The sequence below is a fragment of the Callorhinus ursinus genome, unplaced genomic scaffold (genome assembly GCF_003265705.2).
Source record: "Callorhinus ursinus isolate GAN/ISIS: 27379988/994484 unplaced genomic scaffold, GSC_fseal_2.0 scaffold57, whole genome shotgun sequence".
Classification (NCBI taxonomy): domain Eukaryota; kingdom Metazoa; phylum Chordata; class Mammalia; order Carnivora; family Otariidae; genus Callorhinus; species Callorhinus ursinus.
The window spans coordinates 7,519,801-7,539,449 of record NW_027397119.1 but is presented as its reverse complement, the minus strand read 5'-3'; the positions used below and the strand labels follow the sequence as shown (position 1 = coordinate 7,539,449).

The window sequence follows — 19,649 nt, the reverse complement described above, 5'->3', positions numbered from 1 at the left end:
ATAAATCCTTCTTGATTATATATATCACAAATAAATCTTCAAATCTACAACTTGTTTTCACTTTTTAAATGTCTTTTGATAAGCAGTTTTTTTAAATGAAGTTGGATTTATTAATTATTTTATGTTTCACTTCCTTTTTTTTATTTAGGAGATTCTTCCCCTTGGGGTCATAAAGATACTCTCATATACTTTCTCCTAAAAGTTCTAAAGATTCACTTTTCACATTTAGGCCTTTAATTCATCCTCAATTGATTTTTGTGCATGTTATAACATGGAGATCCAGTTTTATTTTTTCAATTTGAAAAATAAATGTCTGGCTCTATTATTGAATCTATAAACTGAATGTGAGCCTATCTATAGTCTCTTGAATTAATCCCTCCTTCCTATTTAACACAATCATTGGAAGGTTTTGTAGAAGAATAATCATTTGAGTGGGACCTTAAAAAATGAATAGGATTTCAAGAGGCAGAAATGGGAGAAGTAATTTGAAGAAACATGGCACAAATAATGAGGAGAGGAAAGAGATGAGGAATTTAGAAGAGACGGTCTTAAAACGGAAAAGAATCTACTTTGATCAAAGTGTTGGTCACTGAGTAAAAGATTGGCACGGTATTGAATCCCACTGTCCAATATAATATCCACCAGCCACTTGTGGCTTGAAATGTGGCTAGTCCAAATTGAGATGTGCTCTAAGTGTAAAATACACCTCAGATTTCAAAGACTTAGTAGGGCTTTTTTCTGGTTACCGTGGTGCAAGGAACCATGAGCAGCAGAGTCTCCTGCGAGACCCTGTATGAGGCAGTGTGGTGGTAAGTCCTGCACGGGAACCAGCACAAGTGCCGGAAGTTTTCAGAGATGGTGGAGCTGCAGATCAGCCTGAGGAACAATGACCCTTACAAGGACAAATGCTTCTTGGGCACCGTCAGGCTTACGTCCACTCCCCACCCCAAGTTTTCCGTATGTGTTTTGAGGGACCAACAGCACTGTGATGAGTCCAAGGCTGTGGATATTCCCCTCATGGACATTGAGGCGCTGAAAAAGCTCAACAAGAATAAAAAATTAGTCAAGAAGCTGGGCAAGAAGTACGATGCCTTTTTGGCTTCAGAATCTCTGATCAAGCAGATTCCATGAATCCTGGGCCCATGACTGAATAAGGCTGGCAAGTTCCCTTCCTTGCTGACCCACAGTGAGAACATGGTGGCCAAAGTGGATGGAGTGAATTCCACAATCAAATTCCAGATGGGGCGCCTGGGTGGCTCAGATGGTTAAGCGTCTGCCTTCGGCTCAGGTCATGATCCCAGGGTCCTGGGATCTGGTCCCGCGTCGGGCTCCCTGCTCCTCGGGAGCCTGCTTCTCCCTCTGCCTCTCTCTCTCTCTCTCTCTCTCTCTCTGTCTCTCATGAATAAATAAATAAAATCTTTAAGAAAAAAAAAAAAATTCCTGATGAAGAAGGTGTTGTGTCTGACGGTGACAGTTGGCCACATGAAGATGACAGATGATGAGCTTCTGTACAACATCCACTTAGTTGTCAATTTCCTGGCATCATTGCTCAAGAAGATTTGGCAGGACATCCAGGCTTTATACATCAAGAGAACCATGGGCAAGCCCCAGTGCCTGTACTAAGGCACAGTTTAATAAACCCTAGTGTGCTACCATTAAAAAAAAAAAAAAAAAGACTTAGGAAAAAACACCTGTAAAGTATCTCAATAATGTTTTATATTAATTACATATCAAAATGATATTTTGGATATATTGGGTTGAATAAAATATATAATTAAAATTAATTTCATCTGTTTCTTTTTACTTTTCTTAATGTGGCTACTAGAAATTTTTAAATAACAATTGTGGTTTGCATTATATTATATTGGGACTGGTATGGAATGCCAGCAAAGTAGGCCAGGACCAGATTGTGGAGGATTTTGAATGGTGTCATAAAAAGTTCCATGTGTCACTCATTAAAGTAGTAGGAGAGAATCAGAGAGTTTTGAGCAAAGGAAAGGCAGTCTGATAGTCCTAACTTAATGACTAAGCACCCTGTCTGCACACAGCCAATTTTAGAAACCATTTTACCATTAGCTCCGGGCAGATGATTAATTCTGGCAATGTGATTCTGATGAGAATATTTGATGTGGTAGTCCTTGCGTTTTTATTGTAGCACGAATGAAACAAATCTAATGTGTGCTCCTTTGAGGGGAAATTGGAACATAAATGAGCCAAACTTTTAATAATTCCCCATTACTTAGGGGATAAGGTGATTCTTTTTGTCTGGAGATAACTCAATATTGTCAGCTTTCAAAATTCTCTACATCTCCTCCCAGTCCAGTCAAATATGTTTAAGCCCTTATACACAGCATGGTTGCTGCAGTTAATAATACTGTAGTGCATATTTGAAAGTTGCTAAGAGAGTAGATCTTGAAAGTTCTCATCATAAGAAAGAAAACTTGTTAACTGTGTGCGGTGACAACTTCACTAGACTTATTGTGGTGATCATTTTGCAATGTATACAAATATGGAATTGTTATGTTGTGCACCTGAAATGAATGTTATATGTCAATTATACCTGGATAAGAAAATAATTGTTAACATATGTTAAGTGTTGAAGTGTAGATAGTGTTAGAATGCTAGAAAGAGCAGAATCTGTAGTCTGTTCTTGTTACCTCTTTGCCATTGTCTTTATGTGACTTCACGATTGCTTATTTCTTGTCAGACACCATTCTAAACAATTTATATAAACTATCTTAGGAATTCTCACAATTACTCTATTGTCCTGAGACACAGAGATGTAGCTTGCTCAAGAACACATAGTGGAAGTAAGGTTTGGTTTTTATTTTTTGGAAGTAAGCTTTCAAGGAGGGGCACCTAAATTCAGAATCCAGGCTGTATGTAGAAACATTTATCCTTTCAGTTTTTCATTGGACACATGTGCACCTTTTTAAAAAATTGCTTTGAAATATTTCCTAACTGAACAATATTTTGCAATTTTTCCCGAGTTGTATTCTTCTATTAACATGATTATTAATAGCTATATAATATTCCATGTATTAAGGCTGTACAATAATTTGTATAGCCAATATGTCATTTGCAATATTTTTCAATTAAAATACCATGACGATCTTTCCCGTAATCAAGTTTTTTTATACATCCCTGATTATTTCTCTAGGACAAATTCCTACAAGTGAAATTTCTGGGCCAGAGCAATCACTCCTAAAGCGCCGGAATTAAGTAGATGAATGAAGGGAAAGCAACAGAGATTCTTCACTGTCCCTCGGTGGGTAATTCTCAGCCCCATGGTGGGTAATTCTCAAGGCAGCCCTGTAGCAGAAGGCCATGCTCAGACTGCTGATGGCTGTGGAAGAGAAGAGCCTCCAGGGCTATGGTCAATGAAATCTCTCCACTGGCACGTTCAGCTTTCCTGTCTCTCTGGCTTGCTGGGCTTCTGCCCCCCCCCCCCCCCCCCCCCAGGGTCATGGCTGGGGACTTCCTCCAGGGCTTGCGTCACTTAAAAATAACTTGGACGTCTTCAAGGGACGTACAGGACAATCACACTATCCCTCTGCAGGATCCTTTCTCCCACTCCAAACTACGCAGTTCAACCCAGCAGCTTCCGAGCAGTGTATTTATATTCTCTCTTAGTCTCTCTCTCTCTCCCTTTTTTTTTTCTTTTCTGTTGTCAGGTCGGCTTTAGAACTGATATCCACCCTATTATCAATAGTAAAATAGATCTGATGCCACTACAGCACGTCAAAAGTGGTAAACCTCGCGTCCCCTTACTCCTGGAGACAGATTACAGATCAAAGAAGCCTACGTGATAATGGTTATTGAGCATATAAATACCTTGGAATTCTGAAGTAGCTGCTAATGCTGGTGAAAAATGCGTGATTTAGGTCTTCTGTTTCTCTTTGTTGTAGGAATCCTGAGCTTTCTTGGGTTTAAAACAGTTTCACAAAATACAGGTGGAAGAAGTCGATTACACAAGGTTCTTTATTCTTATGTAAGGCATTGTAAGTAGAAGCCTTTTCTCATGAGAGCCCGGATAGCTCAGTCGGTAGAGCATCAGACTTTTAATCTGAGGGTCCAGGGTTCAAGTCCCTGTTCGGGTGCTTTGCTTTAACTTTCTCATTTACTTTTTTCTTTAACTATTAACAAGCTGAGAAACACAAATTTCGTCTCCATGGGAGACCACTGTGTGAAAACCTCCATATTCGCCAAGAAATTAAGTGATTTTGCATAGTCGGTTTTTTTCTTCCCTGAGAACACATTTACCTTGCATATTCTAAAAGCAATGAAAAACTGAATTCAGTTCGAAGTGGAAGTACGTTTTATCACAAGAATTTCTTACGCTTATTATATTTGGTAATGTAAGTAAGGGGCAAAAGCCACAAACGCCCGAACAGGGACTTGAACCCTGGACCCTCAGATTAAAAGTCTGATGCTCTACCGACTGAGCTATCCGGGCGCTCTTGAGAAAAATTGCTCTTCTGTTTACTTGATATAATTCTAATAAGTTACTTCTCTGGCAAAATACATTTGAAGTGCTTTTTTTCAACACAATAAAGAAAAACATTCGCTTTCCTGTCTTTTTTTCCATTTACTTAAGACCCGTATTCTTCAAGTTCTCTCATATTTCATGCCTGCTCAATTGCCAATATCTACAAAACTGAAATGAAACAGTGGTAAGATAAGGCAACCAACATTAAACTTTCAGACATAGAGCAGCAACCTCTTTTTATTGTAATTCTTCTGTCTTCTATCACTTCGCTGATAGGACCTCTTAATTTTAGTTAACTCTACGGAGCCAGATTACCGTATTTGTCCCCTTAATGAAAAATACATTTCCATTCACTAGATGATGTCGCTGTTAGATAAGCATTCCTCAGCACAAAAGAAGGAAAGACGCATTTGATTCATGAATAGAGGAGCTAATAGAAGAAAATAAAAGTAACAGTGGGAAGGTGGGACCAAATTTAGATCGAGAGAAAAGGAGCTTAGACTTTTAATTTAAGTTTTGATCGAAGTTTTGCCTTTCCCTGCCTTCCAGGCAAGTTGCAGTTTTCAAGTCAGGCTCACAAAATGAGCCCTCCTAAAGCAGTGTGCACCAGTAGGAGCAACATGGAGTATTAAGACTCCAGATCAGCCTAGTCTTTCCTAAAATCAGTTTCATCAACCCTGATGAATAGGGTGTGGAACCCAGGATTATGAAATTTCAAAAACTGATAAGGATATTCATTTTTTATTTCTGGGAACTTGAGACTTCTGAACACAATGAACAACAAAACAGCTCAGCCTCAGTTGGAGGGATTTCTTTCCTACAATTGTCTGATTCTTTTAGAACAAAGACCAACAAATTATGTGATCCTGAGCAGGCCTGGGTTTCCACATCTGTAAAATGAAGGAATTGATTGGTTGACCTGTAAGATACCTTCTAAATCTAAATCTATTACTTTTCCCACTGTGAATAAGATTAGAAGTAACAGACTCAAAATGCAACAGGAAGGAATGATTTAACTGAGCAAACATTTATTGATCATCTATGATGGCTTAGGTCCTGTGCTTAGGCCCTGATGGCTTAGGTCCTTTACTATGATGGCTTAGGTCCTGTGCTTAGGTCCTGGTGGCTTAGGTCCTGTGCTATGATGGCTTAGGTCCTGAGCAAACATTTATTGATCATCTATGATGGCTTAGGTCCTGTGCTTAGGTCCTGATGGCTTAGGTCCTTTACTATGATGGCTTAGGTCCTGTGCTTAGGTCCTGATGGCTTAGGTCCTGTGCTATGATGGCTTAGGTCCTGAGCAAACATTTATTGATCATCTACGATGGCTTAAATAGGACATGGATCCTGCTTACAGCCTAGGAAAGAAGGTGGACACTTAAGCCAACCACTTTAACAAAGTAATGAATGCAGTAATAAGAATCAAGTACAGCATGGCAGGAGATGAGAAAAGGCCATGGTTATTAAATGAGGATGGGGACCCTCGAGTTTTCAGCAAGAAAAACACATGGTGAGAGTTGAATTTAAACAAGTTACTGTCAGAGGTATACAGAGTAGATTGTAATCAGCCACCAGACATTTGTCATTTATTTATTCAGACATGTCTTGGGCACATACTGTGTTAAATAAGGAAAATTTCTTGCTCTGTTTTTATGAAATGCATTATACCTAACCTTTTTTTTTAAGGAAGGGAAATGGTATCTGTCCAGGCTCCCTAAAAGGGAAAGAACAGAGGGGCCTTGAAGGTTTTTTTTTTTCCCCCTTGCCCAGGGTCTTTGTTACATGGTATTCCCTTTCCTTCGAGATAATAAACCTGCTGTTTAAAGTTGAACAGACTGAATGAGATTGACCCATCAACTTGCTTATTGAGTACCTACTATTTCCACAGCAGTAAACTAGGCACAGTGGGAAGGAAAACAGTAAGCCCGAAAGGTAAGTGGGGAGTGTACATTGGGTTTGAAGGTTGGTGAACAGGTTAGTGTGGCTGAACGGGGGAAGGTAGAGAGAGGTGTCAGACTGGAGAAAGCTGACCAGCTTTCTTTCAAGCCAAGGAGAAAAATTATATCATACAGGCAATGGCAAAGTTTGAAAGTTGAGTCGAAGGTTTGGCTTGTTAACACAGAAATGTCCCACCTGAGGTAGCAGGAACTGAATCGTCTTTGCCCCACGTTGCATTACACAGACCGGCAGGAGTGCTCTCTTGTACCATATTTAGCGCTGTAACCCTGGAGTGCTTCTTCGAGCTTCTCACTTCCCATAGACTGTCTAACTTAATTCTCCTGCTAGAGGGCAGTCTAAACTTGTGCTTCTTCGAACTTCTCACTTCCCATAGACTGTCTAACTTATTTCTCCTGCTAGAGGGCAGTCTAAACTTACAGATTCTATGTTGGGGACCCCGCCCCACATCTCTTAAGCATCATTTCCTCCACTAATTTTACCCCTTTTAAATTAAGTTTTTATTTTAATTTAGTATAGCTAAATAATATGGTGTTCTATTAGCCTCAGGTGTTCCCCCGATTTGTAAAGGGACACTTTTTACCCGCCCTCCCCCACCCCGCCCATCCCCCATTCACCAGACTCATCTGTCTTTGAAAATCACCATCGACTCTGTATCAGAGCTGGGAAAAGTTGTGGAGCGAGAGAGGTCTTGCTGTTCTCCCACCTTCTTGCCCTCTTGGTGACACCATTTGTTACCTGGACCCTGACACAGTCCTCTTCTTAAAGCTGGCAAGCCTTAGCTTAACTTAAGCAGTTACACCTTGGAATGGAAACTGTTTTCACAGGGACTTGGGGGCACCTACGTGTGTGGTGAGGTCTCGTCTTCCTCATCCTGAGAGTCCCACAGTGGTGCATGGCAGGGAAAGCACATGGATAGTTGTGAGTTGTACAATTGTATTGAAGAGCCAGATAAGCACATCTCTAATGGTGGAATTTAATTTAAGCCAGCAGGAAAGGTTTAATTTGGGGAGGCTTTCCCAGGGCTTCCCAAACCAATGCCAAGTATAGCTGCCTACGCAAGGACCCAGTCTTCCAGGATCACTGTATAGAGTCTTTGGAGTTGAGACCATTACAAGGCACCAGGAAGATGCATGTTACAGAGAAGTCGTTTGGAGAAAGCTCCTCTGGTGTTTTGGCCCTAATAACTCCAAACCCAGAGCAGCCTGGGTTTCTGGTGGGTGCTCCCACCCCTCTCTTCTCTGAGAATACAGGGAAACTAGCAGCCCAACAATCTTGGACAGCATCAAGAGCTCAGACACTGGGATAAATATTCCCTGAACCAGGCAGCCCTCAAATGTCCTCGGTCATTGAAAAGGTGTATGAGAGAAGCAGGACTGTTGTCAAGGCCAGTGGGATTCAATGAGACTGAAGAAGTCAATCTGACCACCAAATATTTACAGAGCTCCCCTACCCCATCTCCAACATCTATTCACCTTTCAAAAATATTTGGATCTTTTTGAGGAAAGTCTACTGAAGGACTTTTAAATGAAAATGGTGCAAACATTGCCTTTTGCAATTTTAGTTTTTTGCAATTTTAGTTTAAAGTTGTTTTACAGATAAACCCGAGCCCAGAGCAGAGCCCTGAGAGAACACAGCACAGATTTACTCACCCTCTCCTCTCACTCATTTCAACCACCTGCTCCCTAATAACCAGGTCCTCATTCATTCACTCATTCATCAATATTTACTGAACACCAGCTTTGGATCAGGCAACGAATTAGTTCTAGAAATTCAAAGGTAAACGCAACACAGATTGCCTTGTCTTTAAGGAGCTTATAGTCTAATTACCCTCCTCTTCTGTCCCTTCCCCCAATCCAGAAAAAAATCAAACAAGTAATTTCGACACTCTGTGATTAATGTTACAATCCTCATCTCTCAGGTGTATTTAGAAGCACTCTAGGGAAGCTTCCTGGAAAGCTAATTGTAGGGTGTATTAGTCTGCTATTGCTGCTGTAACAAATTACCACACATTTGGTGGATTAAAAGTTTATTATTTTAGGGTTCTGTAATCAGAAGCCTAACATGGGTCCCACTGGGCTGGAATCAGTGTGTCAACAGTGCCGTGGTCCTTTCTGAAGGCTCTGGGGGAGAATCTGTTTCCTTGCCTTTTCCAGTTTCTAGAAGCTGTTCACATTCCTTGGCTCAGGACCTCAACCCTCCAACTTAAAAGCCTGCAATGTTGCATCCCTCTTAACATTCTTCCATTACCACGTCGCCCTCTGACTTCAGCTGGGGAACATGTTCTGCTTTTAGGGATCAGTGTGATTAGATTGGGCTCACCTGGGTAATTTACCCAGGCTAATCTCCCCATCTCACAGTCTTTAACTAAATCCCATCTGCACAATCCTCTTGCCAGGTAAGATAACATATTTACACGATCCAGGGATTGGGAAGCAGACATTTCCTCCTGGGGGGGGGGGCATTATTCTGCCTACCATGTAGAAAGACAGCCACATAAAAGGAAGGGCAACAGAGGTGGGGTTTGGGGGGGGCAGGTAGGAGGCCCTTTCCAAGCAGTAGGAAGAGCCTGTAGAATGACCCCTAGGTAGGAATTGTATGTATTCCAGAAACAACATGGAGTTTGCATTGGAATGAGGGAGGGAGTTATTCATTCAACCCACATTTATTAAATGCCCTCTATATGGTAGGTGCTGTTTTGAGGATACAAGATTGAACAAGACAAAGTCTCTGTCCTCTGAGGCTAGAGTGAAAAGCAAGGGCCAGATCATGAGAGGCCTTGTTGACTTTCTTAAAGAGTTTGAGCTTCATCCAAGAGCTATATGGAGTCATCCATTCATTCATCTGACAAATTTTATTGAGCACATGCTACGTGCCAGGCATGTTCCAGGCTCTGGGAATACAGAATTCTAAAAACTAAAGAAAAACAAAACAAAAAAAACCAACCTAAAGAATCCCTGCCCTCACAGAGCTTCTGTGCTAGTTGATGTTAATTAAGCAGGGGAAGTAGATGTCTGCTTTAGAAAGATCATTCTGGCTGGGGTGTTGGGGAAGAGACTGGAGGGGAGGGAGCAAGACTAGAGGTTGCTAGACCCCTTGACTCCCTTCCTCAATATTCACAGGCTTTCTCCAGCTTCATGTCCCTCGTTGGACTCCTCCTCTTTTGTCAAGAACCCTCTTTCCCCTTTATCCTCCAACTGTACTTATTCTGCAACACCCCACCCCCAGCCCTGATTCAACATTCTGCACCTGGGCTTCCCAGTGCTGCAGAAGAAAATGAGGAAAATGTTAATATCACCTCCACTACATATCAGAATATCGGATTCCAGCCACATCCTCGACTCTGCTGACAATTCCATTTCTCTCTCTAAGAAGCTACCATTCTCATTCCTTTGGGTGGCTATTTTAACCTTATCCACTTTCCTTAAGTCCTCAAGCCCAACTTGACCCCTTCTCTTTCAAGAAATTGCTTACAGACCATCAGGTAGCAACCAGTTAACTCCTAACCTCTAGGTTTACCAATCTACACAAGTATCTGTTCCGCTCCTTGCCCTTTCTTGAAGATATCCCAGGCAACCCCTGCCCCTCCCCCCATTTCCTCTGGGATGGTTTTCATTAATCATCTCTCTATCTCCTTGGTCTTTCTCCTCAACATTTGAGCGTATTTAAGCTCTTCCCATCTGATAAAGGAAAGCCATAACAAAAATCCTCCCCTCCATCCTGCACTCCTCAGCCCCATACACTGCCTTATATTTCTCCTTTCCATTAATTGCCAGGCTTCTCTAAAGAAGCTCCAATGTCTTCATATGTCTCTTTTATTCCTTAAGCCACTGGAGCCTGTGTGTTTAACTGTGACTGTTCTCACACCACTGGTCCCAATGACTCTCCTGCCAATCCAAAGGGCACTTTCCAGGGCTGCCCTCCTGGCTTTCCCTGCCACACTTGTGTTCAGTCACTTTCCTGACACTTCCACCCTCCTTTCTGATACTCTGTGGTGGCGGGTTTTCCCTACCAACCTCGTTGTTTCTTCTCAACTTCTTTGGCAGGGGTCTTCCTCTGCACGCGCCCACCTGGGTGATCTCACGCATGCCCACAGCTTCACTGACCATCCATGATCTGAAGAGTCCAAAATTGCCCTCACTTGTCCACACCTCTGCTCTGACTTTAGTTTCTAGACATCCTCACCTAAACATTCTACAGTTACCTCAAACCCAACATGTCCAAAATGAAACTCATGTTTGCTCCCCCAACACCTGGGCCCTGTCTTACTATAGTCCCCCCACTTGGTGCATGGCATGATTTGCCACTAATTCCTAAGACATCAAATGGACAGTGATTCTAGATCCCTCCTCCCACTGCCTACATTCAATACATTATCAAATATTATTGATTTTTGGGCGCCTGGGTGGCTCAGTTGGTTAAGCGACTGCCTTCGGCTCAGGTCATGATCCTGGAGTCCCGGGATCGAGTCCCACATTGGGCTTCCTGCTCAGCAGGGAGTCTGCTTCTCCCTCTGACCCTCTTCCCTCTCGTGCTTTCTATCTCTCGTTCTCTCTCTCTCTCAAATAAATAAATAAAATCTTTAAAAAAAAATATTATTGATTTGACTTCCTAACCATCGCTTGTATCTGGTCTTTCCTTTTTATCCCCATGGCCACGGCCCTGGCTGGGTTTTGAGATTCTCTGATCTTGCACTCTGAATGTAGCCGTGGCCTCCGTGAGCTCTCGGCCTGTACTCCTAATGTGGCAGGAAGCAAATGACACACTCCAATTTGAAGAGACAATTTACAAAGGGTCAGCAGGGTAAAGGAAAGCTGTGTGGTGTGAGAACAGTCACAGTTAAACCCACAGGCTCCAGTGGCTTAAGGAATAAAAGAGACACATGAAGACATTGGAGCTTCTTTCTAGAAGCTTGGCAATTAATGGAAAGGAGAAATATAAGGCAGCGGATGGGGGTGAGGAGTGCAGGATGGAATAGTGTGCAGCACATTGGGGCCATCAGGAAACCAAGTTTCCACTCCCAGGCCTGAGAAGGTAATTGAGATATCTGAATTGAGAAAGTTGGGGGTGGAGGGGGAGAGGGAACCACCCAGAGGGAGCTGTGAACTTTGGCTGAGGGAGGCAGCCAGCCCACAGGGACTCCAAAGAGAGGGAAATCCTGAGAAGCAAATATCCAGACCTATTCAACCTCCCGCCTTCCAATCTTCTGCCAGGGCTCCCAGTGGCCACCCTCTACTAGGAAGCCAGATGGCTTCAGGGACAATGGGAAGACACAGAGTGCATCTTCCAAATCCTCCTGTGTAATATGCCAGGAGGTTTTTCTGATATCACTCCCAGCTCCACTTGTCTACACCCTGGGTTCTCTGTCACCCGCAGGACAAAAATCTAAACTTCTTGCCATGCCCTGGTTTCTCTTATAAGGAAATATTTTCTCCCTACAAAGTGCATTGGAGAGCCTTTGATAAGATGTTCAACGCAGTGACCCAGGCTTATTTCCTGTTAGCTCTCCACTTGGGAAATTTTCACTCCGGCAAGAGACATACTGACGACCCCTAGGCCCCTCTGTTCTCGCAGGCCTCTGAGCTTAGCCTGATGACAGGCACACAGTAAGGCTCACACATATTCACACTGTGAACAAGTGGTGAATGAGTGAGTGAACGAATGCATGTTTTTATCCCCTGTGGCTCTTGAGGATTAGGAGCTGATATTATCACTGATGCTCAGAGGGTGGACTACCCAAGGTCACATGGCAGAGGGTAGAGAGAAGAAACACAGGCTTGGGTCTCCCCTCTCCTCCCTATGGTCTCACTCAGGGTTGCCTGCAATTCGGGGTCCTTCGCATTCGCTCAGATTTCATCTTATATGAGAACAAAACAATATCCCAAGAAATCCTTCTGAACCGGGAACTCGCTTTTTTAAGATTTTTATTTATTTACTCATGAGAGACAGAGAGAGAGAGGCAGAGGGAGAAGCAGGCTCCCAAGGAGCAGGGAGCCCGATGCGGGACTCGATCCCAGGACCCTGGGATCACGACCTGAGCCGAAGGCAGATGCCCAACCATCTGAGCCACCCAGGTGCCTGGGAACTCGCTTTTTATATTGCTTTCTCCCCCTGTAGGACTTCTTCTGGTTAGTCAAATTCTCTTCCTAATAAATATCCTCTTACTGAGCTTTGGAGTCTCTTCAAATTCTATAATTTTATGAATCTAGGAATTGTGTTGGCTTTTCTCACAGTTTTGTATTAATAAGGGAATTTTAGCGGCCCCATATCTTATTAAAAGGCCTTTCTGACTTTTTTTTTTAACTCTAGTAAACCCTAAACAGACTGAAATAGTAGCATTTTAACAAATATTTCCTTGAGACCAGGAAAGGGGTAGGTTGGCAGACGTTTCCATGGGAACCCTGGCTGGGGAGTCCCAGGCTTCTGAAGGAGGCTGGGAGCCTGGAGACCCCCATACCTGAAGGGGAACTGCAGGGGAGGGAGGCTGGGAACCAGGTGTTGATCCTCACAGACCGGCCAGAAAGGAAGGAGGGCCCCGGGGGAGAATAAATTAAAGTTTTGAGGAAATTGTACTTTGAGATCAGAGATCTTAGTTACTATGCAAAGCAAATGCAAATGAGGAGCTGGCCAATTCTTGGTTGTTCTTTTTTGGGGGGGGTGGAGTCTTTAGGAAAATTCTTCTAGAGACCACTGCTCAAAGAAAGCACTTGGAGTCAAAATCTTAAACATAACCAACTGAATGAACGAAGTGGGTTTTTTCCCTACCATAGTTGGGTTGGAGGACCCTCTCCCCACCCCTCCCCCTCAGGATTGCTATTCTCTGGGGTTCAGGTCGGACGGGGCACTCGGGCGGACAGAAACACCAACACGGCTGATTGCTCAGCCCCGAGCCAGCTTCCCCCCTACCCCCACCTCCGCCCTCAAGGTAGGGGCTTTTGCAGGCGTCGCAATCCTAGTAACGCAGGGGGTAAGTCCTCAAACCCTCAGTGGTTCCTTTTCAGCAGACAGACCTGGCATTAATCTGACACGGAGCAAAGGGGTCCCCGCAGGGAAAAGTAACGACCATCTGCAGAAAACCTCACTCAAGGGGGAAGCGGCAGCGCCGGCTGCAGTCCCCGAGCACAATCGGACGCCCGCGCGCCGCTCTCCCCCGCGGGCCCGCGGGGAGGGAGGGAGGGAGGGAGCGAGTGGCGGCGGAGGGAGGGAGGGAGGGAGGAGGGAGGGAGGCGGGCGGCGGGAGGGAGAGGTAGAGGGCGGTCAGGGTTCCGGGGCCCGCCCCGCCCTCGCGCTCGCCGCCGACTCGGCGCTGCGGGCTGGAGCGGGCGGCCGGGCGGCTGCCTGTCCAGGCCGGGGCTGGCCGCGCCTCGCGTCGCCGTGCAGTGCGCCGGGTCTCCGGGAGATGGCTTCTCCGCTCCCGCCCGCTGCTCCCGCTATTGTCTCACCCGGGGTGGCCTGACTCTGCGGGCTCGCGCACGCTCCGGACCCGGAGGGCTCCCCCGCGCCCCCGGAGCGGGTCCCGGCGCCCTTTCCTGCCTTCCCCGCCGCCCCGGGGTGGGGGCCCCAGGGCCGGCGCTCGCGGCGGGCAGCGCGGAGAGGGGAGCGGCCCGGGCGCGGGCGGTGCGCGGCCGGCGCGCCCGGGTGCTGGGGACGCCTGGAGCTGCGGAGCCGGCAGCCCGCGTCGCCGAGCACACGCCACGTCGGGTCTCGCAGGGAAGCCCGCAGCGAGCACAGGTAGGACGCGCACCGGGCCGGGAGCGCCCGCCGCGGGTCTGCGGATGGCCCGCGGAGTGGACGGAGCAGAGGTCAAGGGGCTCTCCCTCCAACATGGCAACAGCCGAGGTGCAACAATGGAAGGAGCCGCGGGTTCCCGGAGGCCGGCCGAGCCGCGGACGCGGTGGCAGCGAGAGCTCCAGCCCGCGGCGCCCTGCAGGTTGCCGACTCCCGTCGCCACCCCGCCCCAACAGTTTCGGGGCGTCTCGGGCCCCCGGGCACCCCCTTCCCACTCCCTTCCCTCTCAACACACTTCCTGGCTCCCAGCTGCAAGACGATCTGAGCCAACCGATGGTTTGGGGGTTTGTTTGTTTTAAGATAAGAAATAAAAAGCAAAACCTGCCCCGGAGTGGGGGTGGTGGGGGTGGCGTTTTCTCTTTTTCTCTTGCAGTGGGTGAAAAGTCAGCATCTAGCCTGGGGAATATATACATTTTTTAGCCAGACGGAGGGCAGACTTGGCTTCTGCCTTATAAGGGTACTGCAGCACCAGGAGAAGCTGGAGCGGGGAGAGAGGGACCCTCAGGCCTGAGTTTCCGGGCCCTCCGGGGAGTCCCTGCTCTCCTGGCTGGTACTCGTCTCTCGTTCTCAGCTCCCGACAGCGGCGGCTTTGATGTTGGGGAGCAATCGCAGCAGCAGGAAGCCCAGGGGACGCTGCCAAGCTGGGGTGGGGTAGGGTGGGGAGCCAAGGGGTTTGGCAAGCTCCTGGGTTGAGAGAAGAGATTACCAATTGTATGAGGTTAGTGCACACACCCTGGTTGCCTGGGGTGTGTGTGTGTGTGTGTAGAATCTGGGGGGGGGGGTGTGGTGTGTGTGTAGAATCTGCCATTGCTCCTGCGCCTTGAGGCCACCCTTCTCTCCCCTTCGTCCCTACCCCCTTGCGGGGTCTTTGTGGCTTCCCTGTCCCGGTCCCACCAGCCACGCATGGGTGGAATCTCTATTGTTTCCTGCTGCCCTGATGTTCTCCCCTTCCCCGCCCCCCCAATTCCGTTGGGGAATTTTGTACCCTGGGCTGGCTGGTCCCAGCATGGCACCAGATTCCTGAGCGCACAGCTACCCAGGCTTCCAGAAGTGAGCCAACGCTGCCCCTCCTTCTCTCTCTAAACTACCTGTCTGGGATGTGGCCAAGCAGATGTAAGCAATTTGCACTGAATTCCAACCCTGTATCAGTTGCTGAATGAAAACTTACTCCACCGCTGCACTAGGCCTTGGAAAGATATTGGGAGAGAAACGTTCCAGGGTTGGCAAACCTGATCCCCAATTATTCCTCCTTCTCCAAGTCCAGCTGTGCATCCTACAGCAGAGAGGTTATGAGGCTTCAGAACTGCATCTCCTCCAGAGCCTGGCAGTCCCATCTGGGGCTGTGTGCATGGAAAAATGAAGTAGAGGTACATTTTATACCTCTGCCTGGCATCTAGCATTTGAGGAGATGGGGCTGTGAGCTGGAGCCCTGGACTGCTTCTCCTTTGGCCTTTGGGTGAGCTCAAGGTTTGATTTCCATGGCTCTGAATTTACTGCTGAGTGTGCATGGGTGTGTGTGTCTGAATTTGATCAAGCTCTCAGCCCTGGCCAGAAGGGAGCTTGTACATTTTCCTCTCCCTGGAAGCATCAGTGAGGGAGGCCCATGGGTATGCTGGGTTGAGGAAGGCTCAGTGGATCTGGGGCCTCAGGATTTTCTCTGGGGTGCTCCTTTGGAATTGCCCAGTGACCTGGAATGCTTTTGGTCTTTGCCATGACATAGTGGCCCTCTAGCAGACACCCCACAGCCTTCTGGGCCTTTGGTCCCCTTTCTGGTTTCCTCACCGTACCTGGCCTGGTGCTTTGCAGGTACCTCACGTGTATGGTCCTTCAGCCTGCACAGCCATGCCACAGCCAGCAGGGAGGAAAAGGAGAGAACTGTGTTCCCTTGGAGGCGTTTGTGGCTGGCCATAAACTTCAGGCTTCTCATGCTCCCAGGATGTGAACTTGGACATGATAATGTGGAGTAGTAGAGAAAATAGTGGGTGGGTTTGGGGTCAGGAGGCTTGGTTTTGAGTCCCGGTTTGACTTACTTCCTAGCTGTGTGAGCATGGACAACTTATGAACCTAAGACTTAGTTTGCATATCTCTAAAATGGGGGGAAATACCCTTGGCTCACAAGATTGCTTTAAAGATGAAACACACTGCTTACCATGAACTGAATAAAATCATGTGTGCAAAAGCACTCTGGAAACTGCAGAGTACTATACCAATGTGTGTTACCCTGAATTTAGCCTTGGTAACAACAGGGGAGGGAGAGCTGGTGGGGGTTGGGAAAGGGGTGGGAGGAAGGGACAGAATAGAGAATGTTCTGGAACATAGGACAAGGGACGCGTGATGTGCAGATACCAAGGTAGCTATTTCTTGGGTTACTTTTCTGTTTTGGGGGGGAATTACTTCACTTTAAAAAGGGTTGACAGGATGTGAGCTAGGAGAGAAGGAGATGCTGCTTAACGATATCTGTAGGGAAGTGGGGAAACACCCCCCAAAGGCGGGCTACTGTCCATAGACAGGGTAGTGCTGAGCTGGCAAATAATATAATAGCTAACATTTACTGATGTCAATCAGCTAGTAAATGACAGAGGAGGGATTTGAAGTAGGCTGCTTCACTCCAGACCCCTGTGCTCATAACCTTGATGCCACTGTGAGGGTGATATCAGGTCTTGGGAGGACGGAAAGGGGTAGCAGAGTACAGAATTCATGCATACTGGATTTCCTGACTTGAACGCCTGTGACAAGTCACCAGCCTGGGACATTCCTTAGATAATAAAGTTCTCGGGGCACCTGGGTGGCTCAGTCCCTAGGCATCTGCCTTCAGCTCAGGTCATGATCCCAGAGCCCTGCATCCGGCTCCCTCCCGGCTCAGCAGGAAGCCTGCTTCTCTCTCTCCCACTCCCCCTGCTGTGTCTCTCTTTCTGTCAAATAAATAAATAAAATCTTAAAAAAAAAAATGTTCTCAAGGGCTGGGGCCCAGCATAGCACCTCCTTAATTCCCAGGTGTTTGGGGGTCAAGGCACATGTATGTGAATTCCTTGGGTTCCTGCCTTACCGGCCTTTTTGTGCTTTCCCATTCATATCCCTACCTCAGTGTAAGGAGAAGAGTGGGGGTAATCAAATCGAGTAATTTTGCTCCCTTCTGGGCAACATTAATAAGAGGTTTGGGACTTGGCGGTACTCTGGAAAATTGAGGCAGATCTTTCGTTTTAGTATTTCTGTATGTGCTTCATTTCGTGTCTCTTTTATAAAATGAAACTTAGGAGACTGTTATTCTTGCACATCCTATGACCCCATAAGGCTTTAGAACTGGAAAGGACTTTGGAGATCATTTCCCTGAGAAGGAGTGACTCTCCCAAGGTCACACAGTTACTAGCAATGTTGGAATTTACTCTTGCCCCCTAGATCACAATATGATCAATGACAGGACCTATCTTTTGGCACTTCACAATTGTGTGCAGACCCTGCCAGTGACTTCATTGTTGGGGAATTCACTCCCTCCAAACTCCTATGTTTGGTTAAAGACTTTAAGGACACCTAAGACACTGTTTGTGCTGCGGGGCAGAGGCCCTCAAGGTCAGGAGAAGAGGAGAGCGGTTCTCAATATTCCTGAGGCAGACCACAGAACCTGTGGCTAAAGGAATCCAGCAATTCCTTCTTTCCTCTTTTGGAATACTTCCCATAGGAAGTCTCACCCCACAGAGGCTCCGTAGTATTTCCAAGAGGAGCCAGAGATCATTTGCCTCTTCAGAAAATGTTTTTCCTTTCATCAACGCTTTATCACTCCTGCCTCTCTTCCTTCCTGAAAACACCGTTCCATTCCCTTCTTCCTGCTCCTTTCTCTCTCTCCAGCCAACCGACCCTAGCAGTCACTGCGAGATTGAGCTCCTGGGTGGCAGTGCTTGCTTTCTTCTCGGCAGTTCTTCCTACAATGCTTTGTGCGCCCTAAGCCTCTGCTCCCGAGGGGCCTGTCGTAGAGGCTAGATTCTCCTTCATCTCCTCTCCCCGTATCCTCCCCAAATGGAGGTGGGTGTCAGGAATGAGAGCTCAACGTGGCTGGATGGCGAGGCCCACCGGGGCTAAGCTTTCATGGAGGCATCCTCTTCAGCCAAGTTCTTCTATCTTAGTGTAGTTGGTACCCCTGGCAGCAAACCAGAAGCACAGGGGGAGGGGAAAAGAGGAAAGAACCAAGAAGATTCCGTTTTGAGGAACTGCTACAGTGTGCCTTGCGAGGGAGAAGAAATAGATATGAGCCTTTCTTGTCTTAGGTCGCAAACGAACCCAGAACACAGGTGAGTGTAATGATGGCTCTCTTCCACTGTTGAGACATCTCTTGAGAGCCCGTCTTTGCTGGAAGCAGAGCGTCTGCCATGTTCCTGATTCGCCATGCTGTTACGTCTTCCTAAGGGTAAATAAAGGAAGTTAAAATGATAAGGAGCACCATTAGAGTGTGTTTAATTCTGACCCAAAAAGGAGAGATTGTTTGCAAATTGGGTATTATGGGAAGCTGGGAAAAGACATATTATTTTCCCCCAAAAATATTATGGCCAGGATTTCATGTTTCCGCTGTAGACTTCAAGAAGGCATTTTATTTTTTTAATTAAGAGAAAGGATAGATATAATTCCCCGACAAGAGACTGTGAAAGAGAGTGGTTCCAAAGGGTTGGCAAATTCTCTGAAGTGCAATTTTGACGACACTGTTACGGCACACAAGGCGAAAGGGAGCCACCTGAACAAAAGTTCAAGTACCATGAAAGGCAAGAGTGTGTGATGAAGAATAGCCAGCAGCACTGTCTGTCCACTGGTAGCTTTTCTTTCTTTTTCTTTCTAAGTTTTTGTTTTAGTTCCAGTGAGTTAACATACAGCATTATATTAGTTTCAGGTGTTGTCCACCTGTAACTTTTCAGACATTATCTTTACTTTCCCCTTCCCCTAACCTTGGAGGAAACCATGATGATGAACATGTGTCTTCCCCCAGGCAACCCTGTTGGGACCCCTCTCACTCTTGAGAGCTTTTTCTGTATCTTCACTTAATAAACTTCTATCGCTTTACTCACAAGAAAGAAAGAAAGAGAAAGAAAGGAGAAAGAAAGGAAAGAAAGAAAAAGAAAGGAAATGTGCCTTCCCCCTTTATCAGTGGGAGAGCTGAGATTTCGACTAGGTTTGATTTGAATGAAGATTAAGAAACATGCCAAAGATAATTAGAGAAGAACCGAAGTTTGAATCCAGGTCCGGATACCTCCAGCACCTGTGTTTCTATCTTTGGTGTTCCCCTGTAAGGGACCTCTGAGAGAAAAGTGTCAATGAGGCCCAAGTTCTGAATGAGATGGGGTTTCCCCAAGAGTCAGTTGACAACAGAAAGCGTTGTTCTCAAAGTCTTTTGTGGAAGAAGCTATGGTCACAAAGGGAGATAAGTCTCTCAGAT

General features: G+C 46.3%; 1 protein-coding gene, 2 non-coding genes and 1 pseudogene across 8 annotated transcripts in view; 3 read left to right on the top strand and 1 right to left on the bottom strand.

Moving 5' to 3' along the window:
• The first annotated feature begins 762 nt into the window (after window positions 1–762).
• LOC112811216 (large ribosomal subunit protein uL1-like) lies at window positions 763–1,623 on the top strand (annotated as a pseudogene).
• A 2,404-nt stretch (window positions 1,624–4,027) lies between these two features.
• TRNAK-UUU (transfer RNA lysine (anticodon UUU)) lies at window positions 4,028–4,100 on the top strand. The gene has a single exon. It is a non-coding gene; the product is annotated as a tRNA-Lys (tRNA).
• Window positions 4,101–4,383: 283 nt separating this feature from the next.
• On the bottom strand, window positions 4,384–4,456 carry TRNAK-UUU (transfer RNA lysine (anticodon UUU)). Its single transcript has one exon. It is a non-coding gene; the product is annotated as a tRNA-Lys (tRNA).
• A 9,278-nt stretch (window positions 4,457–13,734) lies between these two features.
• The window catches only part of PIK3C2B (phosphatidylinositol-4-phosphate 3-kinase catalytic subunit type 2 beta), an 88,974-nt gene continuing 83,059 nt past the window's right edge, over window positions 13,735–19,649 (top strand). For all 6 annotated transcript variants that reach the window (XR_012375851.1, XR_012375845.1, XR_012375847.1 and 3 more), the window contains exon 1: window positions 13,735–14,176. The gene's annotated coding sequence lies outside the window, so the exon portion shown is untranslated. The remainder of the gene's footprint in view (window positions 14,177–19,649) is intronic.